Raw genomic sequence first — 18,470 nt, 5'->3', positions numbered from 1 at the left:
AGAGATTTTTGTAATTTTTCTATTCTCTTGCATTTTGAAAATGACACTGTAGAGCTACGGAGGTTTAATTTGTGTCATCAGCTCTGTGAAAGCGCTAATTTTGGTTTATATAAATTTTGTTTCGCTTTTACTGATCTTTTTGTAAACTTTCTTCTCAATTAAGTTGAGAGGTCGCTTTTGATAGTGAATCATTTTCTCAAAAAACAGTAAATGAATAAACAATAAAGTAGAACCCCTCAGTGTGTTCCTGGTGGTGAATTTAAATCCCCGGTCACATATGATCATATTTTCTTGACCTGGTAAGAACTCTAACAGCTGCATTTTGTACTAATTGTAGCTTATTTATTGTGGAAGCAGGACAACCAGCTAAAAATGCATTACAGTAATCTAGTCGAGACGTCATGAAAGCATGAACTAACTTTTCTGCATCAGAAATAGATAACATATTCCGTATCTTAGCAATAGGTGGAAGAAGGCTGTTTTTGTAACATATGAAATATGATTTTCAAAGGACAAGTTGCTGTCTAATATAACACCCAGGTCTTTAACTGTCGAGGATGGAGTAACAGTACATCCTTCTAAATGCAGATTGTAGTCTGAGAGATTCTGTGTACAGGTTTTTGGTCTAATAAGTAATACTTCAGTCTTATCTGAATTTAATAGAAGAAAATTACTAGTCATCCAAAGTTTTACTTCTTTAATACATTCTGTCAGATTGGATAATTTAGAGATTTCATCTGGTTGTGTTGAAATATATAACTGAGTATCATCGGCATAGCAGTGGAAACTAATTCCATGTTTTCTTATAATATTGCAGAGTGGCAGCATGTGTATTGAAAATAGCAGAGGGCCTAACACTGATCCTTGCGGCACTCCATAGTTTACTATCGTGATCTTAGATTTTTCCCCATTTATATAAACATAATTGTGTCGGTCTGATAGGTATGACCTAAATCACCGTAATGCCTGTCCCTGAATACCAGTGTAATTTTGTAGTCAATCTAGGAGTATTTTATGATCTATAGTGTCGAACGCAGCACTGAGATCAAGTAACACTAGTATTGAGACACAGCCTTGGTCAGAAGCTAGAAGTAAGTTGTTTGTAATTTTAACGAGCGCAGTTTCTGTGCTATGATGAGATCTGAATCCTGACTGAAATTTTTCATAGATAGTGTTTTTTTGCAATAAGGAGCATAATTGGACCGACATCACTTTTTCTAGTATTTTAGACATAAATGGAAGATTTGAGATGGGTCTGTAATTTGCTAATACGTTTGGATCTAATTGTGGTTTCTTAATCAGAGGCTTAATAACTGCTAGCTTGAACGGTCGTGGGACGTGACCTAGAGATAAAGATGAGTTGATAATATTGAGAAGAGGCTCTTCTGCTACAGGTAACAATTCTTTCAGTAGTTTAGTGGGTATTGGATCTAATAAACATGTTGTTGGTTTAGACGCAGTGATAAGTTTATTTAGCTCTTCCTGTCCTATAGTTGTAAAGCACTGCAACTGTTCTTGAGGGGCGATAATTGAGGCTGAATCATAAAACTCTGTTAAAGGTTGTACATTTACAATTGTATTTCTGATACTTTCGATTTTCTCAGTAAAGAAATTCATAAAGTCATCACTACTAAATTGCAATGAAATGTTTTGTTCAGGTGATGTCTGTTTATTTGTTAATCTAGCCACTGTACTAAACACGAACCGTGGATTGTTTTGGTTATTTTCTATGAGTTTGCGGAGATGCTCAGCCCTGGCTGCTTTTAGAGTCTTTCTATAACGGGACGAGCTGTCTTTCCACGCGATTCTGAAGACCTCTAAACGAGTTTGTCTCCATTTGCGTTCTAAATTGCGAGTTTCTTTTTTGATAGCGCGAGTAATACTGTTGTACCAAGGTACAGTATTTTTCTCTCTAACCTTTTTTAATCTCATCGGTGCAACAGTGTCTAATGTACTAGTGAAAATGGTGCACATGCTGCTAGTCATTTTCTCGAGATCATTTGTGTGTTTAGGTACGATGAGCAGCTGAGACAGATCAGGCAGGTTATTTGTGAATTTATCTATAGTTGTCGGGAGAATTGTTCTGCCTAGTCGATATTGCGCAATTTGACAAATATCATCAGTATGCAGTACGCATGTTACAAGGTAGTGATCAGAGAAGTCATCACTTTGCGGTAGAATTTCTATATCGGTTGGATTGATTCCATGTGATATCATTAAATCTAGTGTATGATTAAAACGGTGAGTGGGTCCAGTGACGTTTTGTTTGACCCCAAAGGAGTTTAGTAAATCAGTAAACGCAGCCCCTAACGTATCATTTGTATTGTCAACATGAATGTTAAAATCTCCAACAATCAGCACTTTATCGACGTTGACCAATAGGTCTGAGAGAAAGTCTGCAAACTCTTTTAGGAAATCAGCATAAGGCCCTGGAGGTCTATAAACGGTAGCTAAAGCAAGAGATAGTAGTGACTTTTTACTTATATCTGAGAGTGTAACATTTAGCATAAGAATTTCAAATGAATTAAACCTATAGTTTGTTTTCTGAGTAACATTAAGATTATCTCTATAGATTGTTGCAACACCACGGCCAATCAGATGGCATTTATTTTTATAACAGTAGCCAGGTGGACAAGACTCATTAAGACCAAAATAATCATTTGGTTAATCATTAGCCATGTTTTAGTAAGGCAAATTAAATCAAGACTATTATCTGTGATCATTTCATTTATAATAACCGCCTTAGGTGTTAGTGATCTAATGTTTAGTAGCATTAGCATTAGAAATTGTTTCTGTTCAGTAATTTTGTGAATTTCTGGTTTGATCACGATCAGATTTTTTCTAGATCCTTTATTTTTCTTGTTAAACCTCACTATTTGGGGAATAGACACAGTTTCTATAGACTGTACTACACTCACATTTCTATCAATTAAGTGGGCAGAACACAGACTGTGATTTGAGGTTTGACTTACTAGTCATAGTAGCATGCGAAGCATCTTGGAGATGTTCTCCGACAGAAGATCAGCTCCGATCCAGGGGTTAATCGCACCAGTTTTTTGGTCAAACAACGGTTCTGGTGGCCTGCTATGGCTCGTGACATTCGCAGTCATGAGCACAGGCACTTTCTTGATGGAACACTTGGAAAAAGTGTCAAGCCATTTTGATTTTTTTTGTCCATTGATGATGGACTGTGCAGAGAAAATTGAAAATTACATTAAAAACATTTCCATGTATGTGTAAGTTGTTTATTTACTAGACAAGCTATTGGTTTAGAATGCAGTTAAAAAAATGCATTCTTGATGCATGTACCTGAATGTGGTTATCGGTTCCTCTTGCCACAATTAAGTCCACCATAGCCTGGTTGGACAACATTCGGTTCCTCTCAGCAACAACATGTTGTGGCAAGTCATGTGTTAATCCTGGAAAACTCCTGTAAAGAGGTCGTAATGTCCCTTCAGTCATGCGTCTTGCCTCCTCGGTCCAGTGGGCGAACCTTTTCCCATGCCTTTTAAAAAAGAAAAAATCTACTTTGTTGGCCCCCAATAGGACACCTCTTGTTGTGGACAATAAACAATTACATATAATTAATGTATAATGTATAAATAATTTAGTGACCTGTAATGCCTCAGTTTGGTCAATTATTTCTACTGACAAGGAAGGAACAAAGAATGAAACACCAAACTGAGATGTAAAGAAACTAATACACATACCCCTCTGTCTCAAACCAGAAACCATGTGGAGTATTGCACATGGTTGTCGGTGGAGTATTGTGTTTAAATGCAAGGAGTAAACAGGGTCTTACCAAAAGAAGCCATGTCATGCAAGCTAAAGACAGACAACAAGATAAAAATAAAAATGTAATTTGCTTAACCTACACGTGGTTACAGTAGCTAAGTTTGAGTCAGACAGAACATCTGACTCGATCAAGTAGGCTACTTTTGCCTCCCGAAATAAATTATTGACCCATCTTTTGAATTGATATCGCATCAATCGTTTATAAATAATAAATGTTGCATCATTACAATACAATCAACAACAATAACTTTAGCAGATTATTTAACATACCTCAATTACGTATCATTTTTGCCGTTTCCATTGTCAAAAGTTGTGAATGGTACCCTAATTCCGAACCGTACCGTACCACTTTTTTGGGACCCTTTCGTTGGGGTACCAAGCACAACAGTACCGTACCAAAAGGGTGGAGCTACACTCTGCAGAACATTGATTGGTTGACAGAGAATCGTCACTTGCGCGTGCTACAAGGGGAATGACATCACAAAAGGCGCCACACACAAATGTTGTTCAGGCAACGCGTGCATTGATTATCTTCACTTCATGTAGGCTATATAACAAAACAAAATATAAAACGCAACCCTGCCTCTTTTCGTTTTTATTTAAAAAAAAATATGAAACCTATTAATGTGTGGTTCAGGCAATATGTGCATATGTTCTCTAATTATCACTGTATAGCCTATAATAAAATGAAATAAGACAAAACAACCTTCTCTTTTTGTTAAAAATCAGTTTTAATTATCAATAATAACCATATTAAGTATAAAATATGACAAGCTATACAATACGAAATAACGACAAGCAAACAATTCAGTCAAACGTACAGCGCACTAACGGTAAAGTTAAATAAATATAAGTTATAAGTTATAAAACGTCGCTTTGCCCTCAGCAAAAACGATTTGCCCGGGAGCAAATTATAAATTCATTAGACCAAAGATTGCCCGTTATACACAAGATGAATGATATACTGTTTTTAACCACTACAGAGACATCTGAGCCAGTGGCGAATGTCAGAAGGACTAGCCGAGGTACAGCTGCTCTCAGCTGGATACGTAGCACCGAGCGCCCGGTGATCGCCTGGATCTCACAACTCTGACAACGTCAGATCAAATTTTCAAATAGGCGCTCTCTTTATAAATTAACCACAGATTTGAGGTTTAAACAACTACATTCTCGTCTGAAAAACTTTTAAAGCTACATTTCATGACACAATAAAATAGTTTTTAAATTACGCAGGTTTTCTCCTTCTCCGCTTGCTGGTAGGTGCTGCGGCATGGACGTCTGAACTTTGCGTACTTGGTATTCTGAAAAGCCGAATGTTGGCGTGCAGCAAGCAAAGCTCGTCTTCTTCTTGTGACAGCCTCAAGCCGAGAAGCAAGAACAAGGGCTGTTTCTCAATATGCATTCTTCAGTGATCTTGCGTCCTTGTGTTCTTGCTCTACGTCATCATCAACCGTTGAAGTTCGTTCCAATACTCAAGAATGCAAGAACAGAGGACGCATGAAAGTACCCGGATGTGCTCTTGATATCGAGGATGCATCAAATGCAAACTTGCTGGAATCGAACCGTTAAAAATCCCAGAAGACGTTGCGGCGGTCGACGTACGGAACCCTGTAAGCTTTAAAGTTCTCGTGAGATTCCAGCTACAAGCTCGCAAATACGTGATGGCTCATGAAAGTAAACCATTTGTTTTGCTTAATTTTAATAAAATGATAACCTGAATAAAGCCTGCAGTATTTTTTATTGCCATATAAAAAAATCTTAACATTGACAAAGCATAACAGCCAAAGGCTACTCATTTTCATAAATACACACTGTGAAATAAAAAGATAGGCTATATGAAAACAATGTCTATATTAATATGAAATATATTTTTTAACAGGTTATGATATTTATTTGTGATGTTGTGAATTAGCCACTTATAATATGATGGGACGGTCAGTTGAGCAACAAGATCGCAGCACATCTCAATTCTCAAATGATGCGTTCTGTGTCCTCGCGTCTTTCCGAGATCGTTCTTTCAAGGTCGCCTGGCAAGACCGGACTCCACGAGAACGCAAGTCCGTTCTCTGCGTTCTTGGAATTGAGAAACAGCCAAGATCTGCTGTATGTCCTCCATTGTTGTTTACTATGTCGTTTTTTTCTTCGTGCTAGAATGACGTCGATCACTATTTTCCGGCTACACCACGCCTATCAAGTACGGGTACAGTTGGTGGTGGAAACCCAAGCCTGATCAAGGTGTACCGCTCCGAACCATACCGAACTGTACCGAACCAAACCGTACCGCTCAGTGGAAATGAGGCGTAAAATTCATAAATATTACATAATTTAAACATTATTTAAAGTACATACGGAGTGACTGAACTGATCTTTGTCATAGAATACACTTGTTTGTTCGTGTTGAGTTGACAGTTTGAACATTCTTGTGCCCATTTATTTATTTTCAAGATCTGAGGTGAATTAGCCAGTGTTGTTTTCATTACAGCTAAAAAGCTGGGAACACAGAACGAACTCACGTTAGAAGTTTTTAACATTAAATAAGGCACATAAACATAATATTATCATTGCCATACTTTGTGTTGCTGTTCCAGCTGCGATGTTGCGGAGAAATAGAAATCATTTCAAAAATAGAATAGGCTATTCGCGTGTCGCCATCACGGCTGGTTAGGACAAAAACTCTGATTAACATGGAAAAGATACCTTTATCGCTTGCCGCAGCGTCGTGTCGCGTCTGGTTGGGACACGGTGTAATGATGTCAAGTAAATTGCTAGTTCACTTTGATGAAACAAATAGAGATCTGGGGCCGTATTCACAAAACATTTTATCTTACCACTAAGAGTTCTCCTAAATAGCAGTAAAAGTTCTTAGCTAAGAGTTTTCTCTTAAAACCTATTCACAAAGCTGCTGAGACAAACTTTTACTAAGGAATAGAGAGAAGTCTTAAGCTAAGAGTAAGGGCGGGGTTGATCTCGTTGCTATGGACTATACACACAGTGATTGGCTGATGGGGGTGGAGTCAGTGATTTAATCATAGAAATATTGTAGAATGAGGTGTCATGTTTCCATATTAAAATAAAGGTTTTAAAATACAAATGTTGCCCTATTCAAATAAATATTTTTTAATAAAAATGTTGCCATAGTCAAAATAAACTGTTGCCATATTGTTGCCATAAAGGTTTTAAAATGTAGGCTAAGTGTCACTAATTAAACTAGTATATACAGTTAATTGTCCACCTCTTGGATGTTTTTATCTCAAGAGAATGCAGAATTCAAGTGACAAATTATGTTTTATAAACAAAGTTTGGGAGAAACACATTCAAACGGCTCGAATCTAATCAGCTCGAGAGGAGGAATATATACACAGCCAAGAGTCGACTCGCCTATAGTTACTTCGACGGTTTTCTGCATCCCTCCGCCACCCTGTCCCTCACTCTCAGCTGGGGATATGGAGAGAACTTTGGGTTTGGGCTAAATTCCAAGCCATTTTTAGTCTATTCAATCATTTGTAAGTGTGAACTCATGAAAACCTCTGCCACAGGTAATCAGACAATATTTATTTATTTGTTAAAGTGTTTGGCGTCTCATCGTAGATTCAAATCTATAAATCAAAATGTATTGCATTCATGAAGAAAGGGCTCAGCACCCAAGGCTCTATTGCTATTCCCTTAATGGTGTACAGTGTCTTTGGGTGGATTAGAACTGTTTGTGATTTGGTCTTAGTGACTTCCTAACGTTTCACAGATTTAGGAGCTAGTTTTAGCGCTAAAATGCTTTGTGAAATACTCTTAGAGCAAAAATTTAGGACTCCTAAAATTAGGACTGACACGGCCATTATTTTTAAGAGTTTGTCCTAAATCGGCAAGTTAGGAGCTACTTTTAGCCTTAAAATGTTTTGCCTTGAATACGGCCCCAGATGTTTTATGTGAGTGTAGCAGATGAAGTCATGCACATATATTCTTGTGACAGCTGTGAAGTCAGTCTACAAAACACAGCACAGCGATTTATACACAACCAGAGAGACTGGACATTCAGGTGATAAACTACATTTTTAACTCTATTATTCAATATTATTCAATTTCTTGTTTTAATAAGAAGCAGCATTGCCACTGTGCATTGCCACAGCATTGCCACCCCCCCCCCCCCCCCGGGGCAAGTTTTTTGACTAAATAGAAACTTAGTATTATATTTCATTAAAAATAACGCAAAATCCATTCAAGAAAAATAGTTGTTTTCATATGAATATACTCAATTAAATACTGCCTTTGTAGAACAATATTTTATAGATTTAATAATAATAATGTGCATTGGTTGTTTGGGATTAAATTGTTAATTTTGTAGACTTTCAGACTGGATTCAAACTTAATTTACTCTTGTCTCCTCCCATAAATCATGGCTACATTATATGTTTTGTAAGCTGTTAATTTGAGAAGACAAACACACAAGACATGAATAACTCTACAGTGAACTTCACCACACCTGAAGCATCTACAAATTCCACAAATCAGTCCATTGGGCTAATAGACAGTCTGGAGATATGTGGGTACAGCATCACTTTTCTGTTTGGTCTTCCTACACACTCCTATATTATATGGCTCATCATCACAGGAAAAGTAAGTGGAGTTGCATCAGAGTTCTTCAACCTGGGTATCTCTCTGAATGGTTTGATCTTTGCACTGTCAAAATATTTTTTTAGTCTCTCAATGTTAAAAGCATTTTTACTAGGCCTTACATTCACTGGCCGTCCTCTGTTTCAGTGTCTGATGTGTTTTGAGCGTTAACGGGCAGTGGTTCATCCTGTAACCACCCAGCAAACAAAATTATGTTCTGAGAATGTTTTCCAAACGTTCTCTTTTGGTTGTGGGAACGTTATTTGAAATGTTCTAAAAACGTGGAAATGTCCAGTTTGCTTAACGTTGCTGGAACGTTATCTTAAGGCTTAGCATAACGTTCCTGCAACGTTCTTTCCACCTAAATTTCACCACCAATACAACGTTCAAAGAACGTTTATTTGTAACGTTACAAGAACGTTAAAATGTCCAGTTTTCTTAACGTTAGCAAAACGTTATTTTAAGGTTAGCATAACGTTCCTGCAACGTTCTTACCACCTAAATTTAATTATCAGTACAACGTTCAAAGAACGTTGATTTGTAACGTTCCAAGAACGTTAAAATGTCCAGTTTTTTTAACGTTAGCAAAACGTTATTTTAAGGTTAGCATAACGTTCCTGCAATGTTCTCACCACCTAAATTTTATTATCAATACAACGTTCAAAGAACGTTGATTTGTAACATCCAAGAATGTTAAAATGTCCACTTTCTTTAATGTTAAAATGTTATGTTAAGGTTAGAATAATGTCCCTGAACTATTTTTTTATTAACACAAGATACAGCCATTCCAAGAACACAATGTTAATCATCACTGCCGCTGTCAGAGCGCGATCAGACCAAACGAATCGAGTGATGAATGCAGTTGGACATAGTGGTGTATTAGAGGTAAAAAATTATATAAATACTGTTCGGTTTCTCGCACAAACCGATCGTTTCGTGTCTTAGGACATCAATGTGTCATCACGATCCGCAGGGTTTAATTTGGACTTGTCGATGCAAGTTTTATTTACTCTTATAGTAGAAAGTTCCCATCCACTAGCATTATTTGACTGACAGACGGCAACGGTTGGAGTTAAAAATCATCATTTGTGTTTTACTGAGGAAACAAAGTCACCTACACCTTGGATGCGCTGGGGGTAAGCAGATAAACATCAAATTTTCATTTTTGGGTGAACTATCCCTTTAAGTATTGGGACGGTTTAACTTAAAGTAAATGTAAAAGTGTTTAAAGCTAATATTTAGTTGTAAATCCAATCACAGGAGTGATTCTGTGACCCATAGACATCACCAGACTCTTGTACAGGAAAAACGTTCATGTCAAGCCCTGTATGCATGATAAAATACAAGGTAACTGACTTGTCCATGGACAGCAATATAATCAACACTTTCAAGGTCCAGAAAAGTAGTGACTGCAGTGGTTCAACCTTAAAGGGTTAGTTCACCCAAAAATGGAAACTCTGTCATTAATTCCTCACCCTCATGCTGTTTCACACCCGTAAGACCTTCGTTGATCTTCTGAACGCAAATAAAGATATTTTAGTTGAAATCCGATGGCTCAGTGAGGCCTCCATAGGGAGCAATGACATTTCCTCTATCAAGATCCATTAATGTACTAAAAACATATTTAAATCAGATCATGTGAGTACAGTGGTTCAATATTAATATTATAAAGCAACAAGAATATTTTTGGTGCGGCAAAAAAATAAAATAACTACTTATTTAGTGATGGCCGATTTCAAAACACTGCTTCAGGAAGTATAAATTAATAAGTGTATCGAATCATGAATCGGATCGTGGGTCAAACCCGCCAAACTGCTTAAATCCTGTGACTTTCTGAAGCAGTGTTTTGAAATCGGCCATCACTATACAAGTCGTTATTTTGTTGTTGTTTTTTTCCGCACCAAAAATATTCTTGTATTAATATTGATCCACTGTATTCACATGAACTGATTTAAATGTGTTTTTAGTACCTTTATGGATCTTGAGGGAGGAAATGTCATTGCTCCCTATGAAGGCCTCACTGAGCCATCAGATTTCATCAAAAATATCTTAATTTGTGTTCTGAAGATTAACGAAGGTCTTACGGGTGTGGAACGACATGAGGATAAGTAATTAATGACAGAAATTTCATTTTTGGGTGAACTAACTCAGATTCTGCAATGTGATGTAAACTTTTGAGCACAAAACTGTATGTGTGTGTGTGATACAGTCAGTACAGCAGGCTAACATCAGTGAGATATCAATAGGGGTCTATCATCCTCTACCATGTCCTTTCTCATCCGGTGGAAACTGCCACTTGTGGTTCAAAGGGTTTCCATCGCCGCAGTCCTTCAGATGACTGGTTGGAGCTGGGAATGGAGGATTCTGTGACCAAACAAATAAAATAAAAACATTTTCTTTAAATACATTACAGTTCTCACTGCAGAGGTTACAACATGACATGTCATAGTACAGTTTAATGATAACAATTTTATTAGTTAGACAGCAATAATAATGGAAAAAATAAAAACAAGTAAAAGTGCTTTCTTGTCGTTTCAGTAGCTGAATAAAATACAAGATAACTTGGGTAACGTTAACTGAATTGTATTCAAACAAAAGATTTTCAGTGTGCAAGTTACCTGATTGATGACCATGTTCTTTAAAGAGCAACAGTATTAGAGAAGAATAGCAGCATTTATCACCTGGCCTAAACAGTCATATACATATATAGTGAGAGAGAAATTACATTATAATTTGACAAAGTAAATTGAACATGAATGACAGGAGTGAAATGTACACTTTAACAAATATGATATATTTTATTGTAAGTGTTGGTAAAACACCTTTTTCTGTCCTTGTCTGCCTTGCAAGAATGAGGTGCAGTTCTTCCTTCAGTGCTGTATTTGAAGCATCTGTGGACAGTTGAGAGGAAAGTGTCTGCTGATTTGTCAGAGAAATAAGATAACAACTCAAGCACACTAGCTAGACTAGAATTAATTACCCAGCAAGCAATAGCCGTCATTTCACCGTCTCGGTTAACTATAGACCCGATATAGTCCGGCTATGTGTAACCCACTTGTAGCCAAAATAATCTTTCCTTTGGTTACATGTCGTTTTTGCCAAAATAACTTGCGAGTTGTATGATATTACATCATGTAAGTGAAGTCAACAGTGATTACAAGGTGTTTGGTTTCATATCTTTGACATGTTATATTGTGTAGGCTGTGCGTAGCCACAATTTAGCTCGTAGTCAGACCGGCTATTTGTAGCCCACCTATAGTTAATCCTGATTTATTGTAGTTTTTGGACAGGAAGTGCTTGCGATGGTTGATATCTCATCATGTTCGCAATGTCAATGATTTCTACAAGATTTAAGTGGCATTTTATGACATGGTCTATATGTAGTCACGATTTAGCTCTGAATTGGATAGGCTATGTGTAGTCTGCTTTCAGTTCACCCGGTGAAATTGAGGCAATTTATAGTCTAGTTTTTACGGCTTGGCTATAGCCCTGATTCAGACCAGCAATGAGTGTAACCAAAATAGTGTTAAGTCATTTTCGACCACAAAGCTTGTGGGATTCTTGATATACTTGCATTTATAGGTACATTTATATGCAAGTATAATATACATTTATATGCAAGTATACATTTGAAACAGCATATTTTTGCTGTCACACAATCCTACATTCTACGATATCATATATATATTCATATATATATAATATCAGGGTATAGCCAAGCCATATATTAATTATAATTATATACTACACACATATATGACTGTATTTAATTTTAAGTTAAATAAAAATTTACAATTCTCAACCGCTAGATGGCAACTGTGGCTCTACGGAGACATGACTACTGGCAACGCGAGACTTGAACGTTAGCTCTCGATCACTGTTGCCAGATCTCGCGATAAACATTTCCGCATTTTACAACTGTTGGAGACGGAGAGCAAGCAACAGCAAATGTTAAAGCAAATTCTTTCCTGCTTTTGGTCTTGTAAGTATCTGTGTTTTTCATTTTGACATGTGTTTATTATTTATGTACATTATGTGTAGGAACCGTGACATTTTAGCGGGTAACAGTGCAGACTCAGAGTAAAACGTGGTTAGATTAACATACATGCACATGTACTGTAGTGTTTCCTTGTGCCCTAAAACTCTGTAATTATCTAAATACAAGGGGGTAAACATGAAACCTGTGCACCCTACTATTATTTGTTATGGAAGCCTTGTATATCTTTTAATCTTTTGATCATTATGAAAGAAAAATATGAGTTTTTGATTTGGCAAGGCAAGTTTATTTTGTATAGCACATTTCAACAACAATCTTCAAGGTAATTCAAAGTGCTTTTCATAAAACATGGAATTTATGGAACTGAAAATTAATCAGGTTGTTTTATAAACCAAAAAATATTGTTAACATTTTTTATTTAACTTTTTTTTTGTCAATGTTTTATATTTTTATTATGTTACACGTTGTAATTTTCTTTTAATGTTTATTTGTATTGTATTTGTAAAATTTAATTTATTTATTTTTTTATCATTGTGTATTATCCTGTTCTTTTTCTAAATAAAACCTTTTATATTTAATTTGTTTGGACGGATTGTCATTTATGAGAGCCTGTTATATTTAAGTGAAAAGAATCCTTTAGCCATTATTTTGTTGTCTATTGCATGTATAGATGTAATCATTCATTAGTAGTGTAATTGATGACTAGTCTATTTTTGGGTTATGGTTAGACGTCTATTAGATTTTCACTGACAGCCCCAATTTTGCCTTATTTTATCCTAGACTCGTATTAACCGTCTAGTCATAAATATGTAGTTGTCTAATAGTCGTCTAATTGATGACTAGTCTACTCATGGGTTATGGTTAGACGTCTATTAGATTTTCACTGACAGCCCAAATTCAGCCTTATTTTAGCCTAGATCCATATTCACCGTCTATTAGACATATATATGTAGTCGTCTAATAATCGTCTAATTGATGACTAGTCTATTTTTGGGTTATGGTTAGACGTCTATTAGATTTTCACTGACAGCCCAAATTTTGCCTTGTTTTAGCCTAGACGGCCGGGCTATGTTTTGACGGCTATTAGACGTCTAATAGACATAAAATTGCTTGCTGGGTAATAAACGTGAATATTTTACTAATAGCTAACTTCTTATAAATGTATGTGGCAGCTAAGTATCAGTTAGCAGTTTACCAAACTAGTTAATTTTATAACATACACACACTCAATTTATATCATCAACGTGTAATCATATGTTTTGATAACAACTCTTAAAATTGTTTTATGATTTTGCACTTATCGCTTCGTTATGGAGTTTCTTTTGTGTCTTTTTTACTCAAACAAACATATTGTGTTTGAGAGTAAAACTAATTATTTTGTAATTAAAAATATATATATATTGCAAAAAAAGTCTTCTTAAGGCTCAAAATAAAGAAGTTGATAACAGAATTATTTGCAGTGCGTGTAAATCTTTGAAAACCTTTATTTTTCCTTGTGCACTTCGAGAACTTTTCATCCCAAACTCACACATTTTGCTCTCTTTTCTGCTGTCTTTTTTGCGGGTCAAAATATTTTGCTTGCGAGGTGAATAGGTTTGCAAGCTGAAAACTTTTGCAAGTTGAAAAGTTTTGCGAATTGAAAAGTTTTGTTTGCACGTGAAGCTGTAGCTCAGTGGGCGGTCTCTACCAACCAGGATGAAAGGCATTTTTCTATTGGTCACCCTCGATTGAAGTGACAAGTTGGCCACGCCCACTACAGTTTCCAGCCTCTGCTGCTGCCACCGAGAAGATAAGAGAAGCGAGAATGGCGAGCAACAGGTCGTTTACTGGGTAAGATAACTAATTTAATATCATAAACGCAGTGACAAGTGAACTGAATGATTCTCTCTTCTTATGCTGTCCCATTTAAATACTTAACGTTGGCTAGACCAGTCTGTAGTTAGTGTTACCGTTGACTAGATTTTATTAACGTTAGCCAACACTAGCAGCCAGAGCCACCATTAGTAACGTTTGCCGTGTGGTCGATGTCCAGTGTTGCTAGCTGAGCTGACATTCATAATCACATTTGGATTTTCTCAGCGTAAAGGTTGACATAATGTGGTGTAATACTACAAAAAAAAATTATAATCATAACCTTTATCTCCATACCAAAATCCCAGATGGCCAGACAGTGATTCATCTTTTATAAATCGTTAAAATATTAATGTCTGTGACGCTGTGACCATGGAGACTGTTGTATAGACTGTAAGTATTTTAAACGTGTAACTTTAAAATGATAAATGTTTATTATGAATAAATAGCGCTCATAAACGGCCGCGGAGATGGCATTCTCAAGTCAAACTAGCCGGGGCTTGGACCCAGAAACGGCGTTCCTTACGTCACGAGTTAACAAGCGGATATTTTTACCCCAGAACCTAGGCCCAACTCTACGAACATCGAAAATAGTGCCTCTCAACCTTTACGCTGAGAAAATCCAAATGTGATTATGAATGTCAGCTCAGCTAGCAACATTGGACATCGACCACACGGCAAACGTTACTAATGGTGGCTCTGGCTGCTAGTGTTGGCTAACGTTAATAAATCTAGTCAACGGCAGCATAAGAAGAGAGAATCATTCAGTTCACTTGTCATTGCGTTTATGATATTAGTTATCTTACCCAGTAAACGACCTGTTGCTCGCCATTCTCGCTTCTCTTATCTTCTCGGTGGCAGCAGCAGAGGCTGGAAACCGTAGTGGGCGTGGCCAACTTGTCACTTCAATCGAGGGTGACCAATAGAAAAATGCCTTTCATCCTGGTTGGTAGAGACCGCCCACTGAGCTACAGCTTCACGTGCAAACAAAACTTTTCAATTCGCAAAACTTTTCAACTTGCAAAACTTTTCAGCTTGCAAACCTATTCACCTCGCAAGCAAAATATTTTGACCCGCAAAAAAGACAGCAGAAAAGAGAGCAAAATGTGTGGGTTTGGGATGAAAAGTTCTAGAAGTGCACAAGGAAAAATAAAGGTTTTCAAAGATTTACACGCACTGCAAATAATTCTGTTATCAACTTCTTTATTTTTGAGCCTTAAGAAGACTTTTTTTGCAATATATATATTTTTTAATTACAAAATAATTAGTTTTACTCTCAAACACAATATGTTTGTTTGAGTAAAAAGACACAAAAGAAACTCCATAACGAAGCGATAAGTGCAAAATCATAAAACAATTTTAAGAGTTGTTATCAAAACATATGATTACACGTTGATGATATAAATTGAGTGTGTGTATGTTATAAAATTAACTAGTTTGGTAAACTGCTAACTGATACTTAGCTGCCACATACGTTTATAAGAAGTTAGCTATTAGTAAAATATTCACGTTTATTACCCAGCAAGCAATTTTATGTCTATTAGACGTCTAATAGCCGTCAAAACATAGCCCGGCCGTCTAGGCTAAAACAAGGCAAAATTTGGGCTGTCAGTGAAATCTAATAGACGTCTAACCATAACCCAAAAATAGACTAGTCATCAATTAGACGATTATTAGACGACTACATATGTCTAATAGACGGTGAATATGGATCTAGGATAAAATAAGGCAAAATTGGGGCTGTCAGTGAAAATCTAATAGACGTCTTTTATTTTTTGAATAAAAAAGACACAAAAGAAACTCCATACTTCGTCTGATATTTACCTCTGAAAATACAGGACGCTGTCAGCGCGCGCAATAACTGAAAGGCAGCGGCCTAGAAAATGCTGTTTACAAAAAAATTACATAACGAAAAACTTTTGATGTTGTGTTGTGTAAACATGTTATTTATAATTATTTTGTGGATCCACACTTACCTTCTTATGATGTAAATCCTATGTGTAAATCTCTCTATGATGAAAATACCGGACCCTGTCAGCGCGCGCAAGATTTGAATGGAGCAGGAGCGGGAAGGAACGGCTCGCAACGTCAGGCTAAAAAATAAACACTTTGGAAAAAGAATAAAAAAAATATACAACTTTGAAATTCTGATGTTATGTTCTGGCATATATGTTATTTAAAATAGTATTATGAATTCGAGCGTTTTCTCAGCCTCAGAAAATAACGGACGCTCTCTGCTGCTGCGCGCGCAAGAGAAGAGCTGCAGTGAGGCAGTGGGGGAGGGGAAAGAACAGACTCGAGAATCAAGACAGTAAACGATTCCAAAAAGATTCGATTCAGTGGCGTCAGGAATTGAGAGTCTGATTCAGCTCAAAATGCGAGTCCTGAAATGTCCGTGCGTGATATATTATGAGAACATAAATACTTACATTATATGGATGTTCTGAGTATATTGTTCTAAGAACGTTTTCTATCAACATTATGCGAACGTTCATCAAGTATAAATGACCGCCTAATGCTGCGTTCACACCGAACGCGTCTGGGGCGTCTGAGGCGTCTGATTCACATGTTAAGTCAATGTAAACGCGCGTCTAGGTGTCCTGCGGCGCGAATCAAGCGTCTAGCGCGGCGCGAATCGGCCGTTGACGCGCGAATTGAGCGTCTGACGCCCAAACGCCCGAGTTGAAAATCTGAACTTTGGCGTAAATTCGCGGCGCGTTAACCAATCAGGGACTCTGCTTTGGTAGTAACGTGTTTATGATGTGATCAGTGGTGGAGACCAGAACAAAGATGTCGCTGTGTGTGTGGCCACCCTGAGCTCTATGATGTCTCATTATATTTTTATCGAGACAGGAATAAAAAGGACCTTGCCTGGAAGAGAATAAGCGAAGAAATCGGACAATCTGGTTAGATGTAAAACTTTTTGCATGATTTTAGCCGTTGATAGCCCACCTTCTAGCTAGCAAAAGTCGGCCGGCATAACCGAGTTAAATTGCCGCTACAGGTTTCCAACTGACGAGATTATGTGTTTATTCAGAGGATCTGTGCAGAAAGAGATGAAAGCCCCTCCCATGACGCGAATTCGCGTCTGAACACACTTTGTTTAGACGCGCGAATTGAGCGAATTTTACGCGCGTCTGAAGCGTCTGACTTCAAAATGTTCAAGCGTCCAACTAGACGCGTCTGGCGCGAATTTGACGCCCCAGACGCGTTTGGTGTGAACGCAGCATAAGGATGTTCCAAGAACGTTGTTCCCAAAACGTTTTATGATAACATTATGATAACATTCAGAAAATACTATTAACGTTATAAGGACGTTCTGAGAATGTTGTTCTAATAACGTTTCCTATCAACATTATGCGAACGTTCATCAAGTACAAATAACGTCCTAAAGATGTTCCAAGAACGTTGTTCCCCAGAACGTTTTCTCTAAACGTTATAAGAACGTTAAGAACGTTCCAAAAAAATTATTTTAATAACGTTTTGTACTAACATTCACACAACTTTTAAAGAACGTTAGTGAATGTTCTGGGAACGTTCCCTGTTAGCTGGGCAGAGCCGGCCCGTTATATAGGCAGTATAGGCAAATGCTAAGGGCGCAATCTCGCTAGGGGCGCCAAAGAGGCCGGATGCGTGGGCAGGGGCGGATCTACCACCCTAAGCAAAAGCTTTGCCACCCCAAAATTATCACAGAATAAAATATATAAGCAGTGTTTCAAGTATTGCTTTTCAGGAGCGGCGCTTCAATATGATGAGATGACTAAAAAAATTGCGTAACGCAAAGTGATGGCAAGAAAACACGTCTTTCAATAAACTGTGCATGATGGTTGCACGCAGCGCGCCCAGTGTGCTTCATTAACAAATGACTCTTATGAACCGGTTTTTTGAGAGTCAAAAACACAGCGCAGCCAAGTTCACTTACGATTTTTTCCCATATTTGTACGTGATCGGAAAATTCCCGGCTAACTCAGAAGTCCTGTGAGAAATGTAGTCCCATCCGAATATGTCTGAGATTTTCGTAATTTTTTGGCGAGCTGATTCAGCGACCGCCCGCTCCACTTTCATCATGGATTAAGGTATTTTTGCCATCCGACGAAACCATAACATGAAATCAATACGGAGATCCCGATCACAGAAACTAAGCAGAGTTGGGGTAAGAATCTAAACGTATTTTAGCTTTTCTCGATTGCTAACACATTAGAAGTGATTCATTTGGCCTAGT

The 18,470-nt window shown here is 37.3% G+C and overlaps 1 long non-coding RNA gene across 1 annotated transcript; it reads right to left on the bottom strand.

Moving 5' to 3' along the window:
- Positions 1–1,628: 1,628 nt before the first annotated feature.
- On the bottom strand, positions 1,629–16,748 carry LOC125253216. The gene is made up of 7 exons (XR_007181378.1): positions 16,225–16,748; positions 16,073–16,124; positions 11,223–11,291; positions 11,019–11,086; positions 10,665–10,764; positions 3,310–3,505; positions 1,629–3,188 (listed from the first exon to the last, which is right to left on the bottom strand). It is a non-coding gene; the product is annotated as an uncharacterized LOC125253216 (long non-coding RNA).
- Positions 16,749–18,470: the final 1,722 nt, after the last annotated feature.

Source organism: Megalobrama amblycephala, linkage group LG18 (genome assembly GCF_018812025.1).
Source record: "Megalobrama amblycephala isolate DHTTF-2021 linkage group LG18, ASM1881202v1, whole genome shotgun sequence".
Classification (NCBI taxonomy): domain Eukaryota; kingdom Metazoa; phylum Chordata; class Actinopteri; order Cypriniformes; family Xenocyprididae; genus Megalobrama; species Megalobrama amblycephala.
Note: the sequence above shows the minus strand (reverse complement) of the source record. Positions and strands in the feature narration are given on the sequence as shown.